This window comes from Salvia hispanica, chromosome 3 (assembly GCF_023119035.1).
Source record: "Salvia hispanica cultivar TCC Black 2014 chromosome 3, UniMelb_Shisp_WGS_1.0, whole genome shotgun sequence".
NCBI lineage: Eukaryota > Viridiplantae > Streptophyta > Magnoliopsida > Lamiales > Lamiaceae > Salvia > Salvia hispanica.
In genome coordinates this window covers 43,677,462-43,685,550 of record NC_062967.1, presented here as the reverse complement: position 1 = coordinate 43,685,550, position 8,089 = coordinate 43,677,462, and the positions used below count along the sequence as shown (strand labels likewise).

The 8,089-nt window shown below is 36.6% G+C and overlaps 1 long non-coding RNA gene across 1 annotated transcript; it reads left to right on the top strand.

Annotated features, from left to right (window-relative positions):
- The first annotated feature begins 6,968 nt into the window (after positions 1 to 6,968).
- LOC125211402 lies at positions 6,969 to 7,734 on the top strand. The gene is made up of 2 exons (XR_007174503.1): positions 6,969 to 7,023; positions 7,499 to 7,734. It is a non-coding gene; the product is annotated as an uncharacterized LOC125211402 (long non-coding RNA).
- The last annotated feature ends 355 nt before the right edge of the window (positions 7,735 to 8,089 follow it).

The following is an 8,089-nucleotide window of genomic DNA, read 5'->3' as shown; positions in this document are numbered from 1 at the left end:
CGACCCATAAAAGATGTCATACTTTCATTTTTAGTTTGTCCCACAAAAGATGTCACATTTCTTTTTTTGAAAAAGTTCTCTCTCACATGAATATAAAAATTATATTTTTCTCTCTATTTAACACACAAAACAAAACCTCCTAAAATCTCGTGTCGTCCCACAAGTGTGTTATCTTTTGTGGGACGGAGGGAGTAGTTTTTTACCTTACCAGATTGTAGTAATATTCTTTGAATATTGAGTATTACCAAGTAGTATTTGCAGTTTACATATTACCAAATCCGTTTCTAATTTAATTTTTTAGGAATTGACTAAAATATCCACGTCTGCAATATTAACACATAAGACTACAATACAAACTCTATTTCATCAATTCAATCCTTGGCGTCCATCTTATGGTGTCCTTCTAAACATGGTGCCACCCAAATACTCCCTCATGTTTATCTATATATTATTTTGAAATTCTAATATTCCATCTTAGCATTTGAAATACTTATAATATAGCATATCATTTGTATGTCCTCTAAAAATAAGAACTTAAGAAATGATACGAGTTTTAATATAAAATTGATAAGTAAAATGGATGAAAAGAAAAAGTAGATAAAGTAAGAGACATGAAGAGAAAAATGAATTTAGTTAGTGATAGTAAAATGTGAGGTCTATTTCATAAAATGGAGACTTTCTATTTTTTAGTAAACAAACTAAAAATGAAAAAATTCTATTTTTAGAAATAGGAGGAAATGTCACTTTTGGTACAACATCTTGCCGAATTTAGTACTCCGTTTTAAAACCTTACAATTCTAATTATTACTCCATCTGCCATACACTGCATCGTTGTCGATGCGGCGGTCAATGCATTCATCAAGGCAAGACTCCATCCTTTTGCATGCTGGGATTTGGTGCCCCTTGCACAACAGAAGTCATACATACATAAATAAATCATACACACAGATCTATTTAATCGATTATGGGATCAATTAACTACATGTTAAACAATTAATTGCATGCTAGAACGCAAATAATTCATGCTTACAGAAAGTAAATCATAAACATGAATACTACGGTTTAGAGTTATCAATTTGATTCTCCAAAGAATCGTTGATTGCTTGCGCCTTCTCCACGATAATCTTCAATACTACCACGGATCTTTTAACTGGTTCCCGAACTGTATCTCGATATCTGGGTGGACTGATCTTATCAAAATACTAGGACTCGAATAAAGAAGACAGAACTTTCTCACGAAGGAAGAGCTGAAAATCTCACGGAGGAGAAAAAAAAATCGCTTCCTTCTGTAGAGAGAAAGGAAGGAAACTTTAGTAGAGAAAATTAATTGTCTATGTCTCTCCTTTATTCTCCTATTTATATTAAGTTCATATATGGGCCCAATCAGAGATCTATGGAAGGTTTTGAATATGGGCTCACCCTAATTAGCTTTTTACTAATTAAATTGCACCCGCAATTTAATATAAGCTTATATTGGAATATTACGAGCAACCACTACAGAAGTAATATTGACCTCCCCATCCAAATCCGAAATTACAAGTAATCCGGGTTTCCGTTATTTATATTATTTATTTCCCGCGCTTAAGATAGAAATGTCCATTAATTAATTAATGTCTGCTATGAACTTAATTAATTAACATCTTATTAATCCCAAGAGTGGACTTAGCAAGAAACACTTATTTATTATTCGTAGAGTAATAAAACTCCAACTGATCAGTTTTCCGAATAATAAAACCTTGTTCGAGCGCCTCTTGAGGACATTGTCAAACGAGACTCACCTCGCGCACGATTCAACATAATAGCAATCCTAGCACCAAGATATTAATCACCACTACCCAATATATGAGGATTGATGGTATACGAAAAACCCGCACCAATTGATAAGTCAAAGTAGTGCATAATCAATACCGTATGCTCAATGCTAACGTATGTAGATTAAGAAATACTCCCTCCGTCCCGCTTAAGATGACACATTTTCCTTTTTGTTTGTCCCAACTAAGATGACACATTTCCTTTTTTAGTAACTTTCTCTCTCCAATTAATACACTCAGCCATTTTTTCTCACTCCTATTAAAATATTCATCTATCTCCGTCTCTCTACTTTAATACCTACACCCACATTCTCTCTCTCCAATTAAACACTTTAACCAATAACTCCTAAAATCTCGTGCCGGCTAAGCAATGTGTCATCTTAGCCGGTACGGAGGGAGTAGTATTTTATCAAGACCTAGTTTTACAGTAGATAACATAAAGACACGTCTTGCTATTAGATCCATTCAGTGCTATATCACACCAACTTCAACTTATTTCAGAAAGGCTTAGAAATAATCAGATTGACATTGCAACCTTTCATGATAGCTAGTCTAAGCCTATCTGGGTTGTGAAATTCTTCTTTTTCTTTTGCAAAGCATTGCATAGAACCGATTGTGTTACCTTAAAGTGGACGACGCCCACAACCAGTCTACTAAGCAAAAGACTTAGACTTTGTTTGCTTCTTATACATTTAAATGTTTATAAAACATCTTATAAATGCACAAGAAAACACAATTTAATAATATACTGATTCTATTCGTGCAAAACTGCTCGAATAATACTAAATCGGGTTAAAAGTGGATTGTAGAGTTTTTCGTATACAAACAAGATTCCATTCGCGCGAACTTGCTCGATACATGCTTTTCAGTATACTAAAATCTAACATTGCATGCCTCCAATAATTGATCAAGCATCGCTTCAATTGGGTTTGCCACTGCTGTGGCTGGATGAGGCGGCTGCGGCGCGGGCTGCGGCTGACCGTATGCTGAGACCTCGTGGAAGGGGCGTTGTCCCGGTGTCTCCAAGTAGGCAGGTGGGTCCCAGCAGGTAGGACGACGTTCGGGTGGTGGTGGCGAGTACATATCTGCCTCGTAGGACGTCGGTTGCTGATATGTTGTGGTCTGGCATAGCTATGGTGGGTCCCAGCTAGTGGGCTGTTGGGCGTGGTAAAGGTGACGTTGTTGGTGTCCATCCGACGGGTATGGTAGCGGTTGTAGGGCAACGTGGAATTGATACGGCTGCTGCCAATCTGTGTAAACGGGCGACTGATAATTGGTATGAGCTATGAGTTGCGAAGATGAAAGCACCAATTGTTAAGAGATGATTTCTTTTAACAAGATTCTGGCATCGCGATAGCGATTGTCAGAGGGATAAAAGGTAGTCGCGGGAGCTTTGCCCGTTGATCAAACCAAGAACAATACGGAATTGAAATAAAAGCGTGAAAATAAAATAAGGATAATTGATATTTCTTGATTGAATGAGAAGAATATAATGTCTCCTATTTATAAGACTACTCTGACTGAGAGAACAAGAAAATAAAGATCCTAATAATATAAGGGAAATATATGCTAAATCAATAATATATGGAATAATAGAGATATGAGGATATTCTGTAGATATACTCGTATCAGAATATGTACTCTTTTTCTTTTTAGTTTGTCTCACAAGAATATGCAATTTCTAATATTGGAAACTTTTTTTTATCTCTAATAAAGTGAGACCCATTCTCCACTTAAAATACTTTAATTACTTTTTCTATCTACCTCTCTCTTACTTTACCAATTTTGCATTAAAACTCGTGTCGAACCCAAAGTGCATAATCTTTTGGAACGGAGGGAGTATATTATGCATGTTTTATGTTTTTGTTTATATTCTTCGTCCACTAAAAATAGAACACATTATGAATGATACGGGTTTTAATGTGGAATTGGTAAAGTAAGATAGAAGAGAAAAAAGTAAGAGAGAAGTAGTGTTAGTGGAATATGGGGTCCATATTATTAGTAAGAGAGAAGGGGAAAAAGTAAGAGACAAGTTTTTGAAAACTTTCCTTTTTAAGATGTGTTCTATTTTTCGTGGACAATCAAAAAATGACAAATGTTTTCTATTTTTTGTGGGCGGATATATGATAAGATACTAAAATAAAAATATTAAATAAAACATAACGCACTATTTTTTAAATTTCTGTTAGATTCACAAAATATGTTTTAAACTTGTGAATCTTATAAAATATGTTACGTATATTCATGAATCTATATTTTGTTCGTTTGATTTATGAATATAATAACTAATTTATAAAGTATTACTATAAAATTTTATAATAAAAAATTATCCAATAGTAAAAGTAAACTTATTAAACAAAATAGAGACACAGAAAACTTGCGCTGCTTCCTTTCTTGAAAATATACGTACTCCATCTAATTTGTGCATTTCTTTAGATATTTATATATAGGATAGTGATAAAATGTAAATATATATATTGTACAAATTCAAAACTCTTCAACACAGTTTTAACACAGTTTCAATACAATATCAACAGTGTAAAATTTCAAGATTTTAATGTCAATACAGTATCAACACAACATCAATCATTGACTATCGTTGAAATTCTATTGACATTTTCTAGTTGCTGCTTTTTTTTTATCTGTTGACATTTTTCAATAGTTCAGATTATAGTTTTGAGTTTGTACAATATTTAGAGTTTTCATTTGATCACATTCCTTTATATATTTGTCTAAAATTTTGTCATAAAGAAACATGGGCTGCATTATATGCATTTCATGCACAATACTAAATATTGTGTTTTTGCACATAGCAGGAGATCTCATCCCGTAGTGTTTACTGTTTTAGACGATAACCTTTTTTTTCAATTTTATTGGACTAGGTCTAAGGTCAATATAAATATTTTTCAATTATAAACAACCATCAAATAACCAAACCAACCACTACTATCGTCTATCAATATTTAATTTATTTCTATATCTTACGCGTCTGTAATATTCCCCTATTCCAACCATATTTCTTCAAGTAGTGTATCCATAACCATCCAAACAAACCATTATATATATTTTGATATTATTTTAAAAAGTAATACATTTATTTGTATTAAATATTTTATTATTTTAATTTTATAAAAAAATACATAAAATATATATATATATATATATATATATATGGATGTATTAAGATGACAACCCTCTTTATTGTAACACCATACCACCATTTTAGGCCATTGGATCTGAAAATTGTGTGCTTGTCATGCTGCCACGTGTAAAAACACGGAGGGGTAAAATAGGAAATTTCTAATTTTACGTTACCAGATTGCAGTGATGTTCATTGAATATTGCAGTCTTACCACAACAATAGTGCGGTTTACCACATTTGCAATATCTAATGCAGTCGATGGTAAAGCTGCAATATATCTAATACATAGGTGGAGACTGCAATTATTGCGTCTCTTGCATGATATTGCGATCGTGGTCAGCTGCAATATTCGTGGTAAGGCTGCAATATTCAATGCCTGAAATGGTAACGTAAAATTAGAAATTTCCTATTTTACCCCTCCGTGTTTTTACACGTGGCAGCATGACAAGCACACGATTTTCAGATCTAATGGCCTAAAATGGTTGTAACACCCCGACTTTTTGTTTTTTTTATAATTGTCTTGGAAGGAAGTCGAATATTTTAGCCGATTTTTCACCCACGATTCTTGTAATAAAATAATATACTATACATTTTGGGCCTATAGAATTTATTCAATTCTTTTTGAAGAAAGCCCTTTGTTATGAGCCCAAGTCATTTATTAAATTTTCATGTTGAGCCACTTTGATTATGCAACCAATCATCAGGATTTAAACGCCAGATTAGTTTCACAAATTTTTCTGTTCCACAAAACCCGCAACAAATCAGTTTCTACCTCCCCTTGATTCCATGAAATCGGTTTCTACATATATATCTCCCCATGATCCCACGTTCATCACTCCCAATCAACTTCATTTTGTTTCACCAGTTTCAAGCTTGAGAGTTTCAGAGAGAATACGGTGAGGCGCTATGATGACGGCGGTGTCGATCCTACACCACAATCGGGCAGTAGCATGGCGGCAGAGAGAAAAGAGGGAGAGATAGATAGAGCTGACGGAGAGGGAGACGAAGAGCAGCGATGGGGCAGCGAGAAGATGAGCGATGGCACCCCAGCGAAAGGCGAGGGTGGCGCCAGAGTTTGACGACGATGATGACAGGGGTGCGACTCAGGCAGCGCTGAAATTTCGGTGAGAAGAGAGGGAACGCAGCAGCGAGATCGATGGAGAGATGGAGGAGGAAAAAGAGGGTGAATTGGGGCTGCTTGGTGGCGGAGGATTTAGAGAAAAAGAGAGAGAGACGGCGGTGGCTTTCATCGGGAATGACGTGAAGAGAGGAGAGACCGGCTGACGGAGGGAGCAAAGCAGCAGTGCCCGCGTTGGGTACGAACAACAGTGCTGCACCGCGACAGCAGCAGTGTTGCGTTCTGACCAGGGGAAGTGCAGCCTTACCTTCGACCGAGAGAGGAAAAGAGAGAGGGTGCGAGGCGGTGGAAATGCAGCAGCGGCTGTGCTGCGAAACGGCGACGGACAGCAGCGGTATGAACGGAGAGCAGAGTGAGATGGTTTCGGTGATGCTTAGACTTCGGCTGATGGCTGTCTCGATCAGGAGCAGCAACGGCTTACCTGGCAGCAATGATGCCGACAACATTTTGACAGCAGCGGCGCTGTGGCGGAGATGAGGGAAAGATAGGGCGGTGATGGCGACGGCGACGGCAGCGCTCAACGGAGAGGACGGCAGCAGCGCTACGCGCGGCGGTGCAGAGAGAAACGAGGCAGTGGTGCCATGACAGAGACGATGGCTAGACAGAAGGAGACGATATAGAAAAGAAAGAAGAGACCAATCTTAAGGAATTGAGAGAAAGGGAAGAGATTAGAAATTTCTCCCATTCTGGACTCTCACGTAAGGTGAGAAAGAGAGAAGGTCTGGGCCTTTGTTTTATATAATGTTTGGGCCAAATGATTTATATTAAAGTTTTGGGCCTCCTGTTTTAATAAAGGAGATGGATTGGAGTAGTTGGGATGGGCCAATTTAATTAAATGAAGATTGGGCCGGAGTACACTAAATCAATAGGCGACTTCACGCACGCTTTTCGAGAATGGAATGGAGCACAAGTTAAGGCTTAAAACGAACGAGGTGGACTTTCTTTTTAAATAAGGGCTATGTCCTAATCATGTTATTTTTGAAATGATGGGAGATGTGTTTGTCATGCCATATTTTCTTTTTGTGATGCTGTGGGACCTATCTGAAGTGGCTTTTGCCATGTATGGTTAACGAATTCGGGTCTGACTAGGGAGTGAGTCCTTACTCAGGCTGGTGTACACCCAGTAGATCGTGCGCTATCTCTTTGAGTTGGCCGGTTTAGTGACTTGGAATGTGGCCACATTCCTTGTCATATAGTTCAGATATGGTATGGTGATGTTGATGACGTTGAGGTTGATGGTGATGATGATGTTGGTGAAGTGTTTTAGTGACTCGGGCCCTTTCAAAGTTAAAACTCCGAGGTCACTCGTTAATGGCATGATAAACAATTTTTATAAAAAATGTTTTCGGCATGAGTCCACTGAGTGCATCAAGTACTCAGCCCTGCATTTGTTTTAAAAATGTGCAGGTTGAGCGGTGACGAGTGCGGCGGGTGTTGAGCATAAAAGTGAAGAATGTTTATCAAATGTCCAGAATATGTTGTGTCTTCATACATAGCAGTATTCTACTCTCGAAATGCTTCCGCTGAGTTATTGTCTTTCTTTTGAGTTCTTGTATTGTTGAGATAGTATTCTTTTAAGTTGTTGATTGTTGAGATACTCTGATTTTAATCGAGCTATAACTATTATTTCAAGCTTTGGTCGAGTTGTGTCTTTTTCCCCTTTCTTCCCCGCTTCTTTAATCATCCCCTAGTCGCGATCAACCGTGTTTTCTATCCTTAGAAAATACAGGCGTGACAATGGTGGTATGGTGTTACAATAAAGAGTGTTGGCATCTTAGTACATCCCTATATATATATATATAGAGTTGTGATCAATGTCGAACCCTTCTTAAAGACCGAACTAGAGACTAAATTTGAACCAATCATTTTTTTTTTTTATCTTATGATTATGATTAATTTAGAATTAATTTAATATTTTATTAAATAAAAATGTTTTTAATTTATTTATTTTTTTAATCTTAAAAAAAAAAAATTAATTTTTTTTTTAATCTTTTTAAA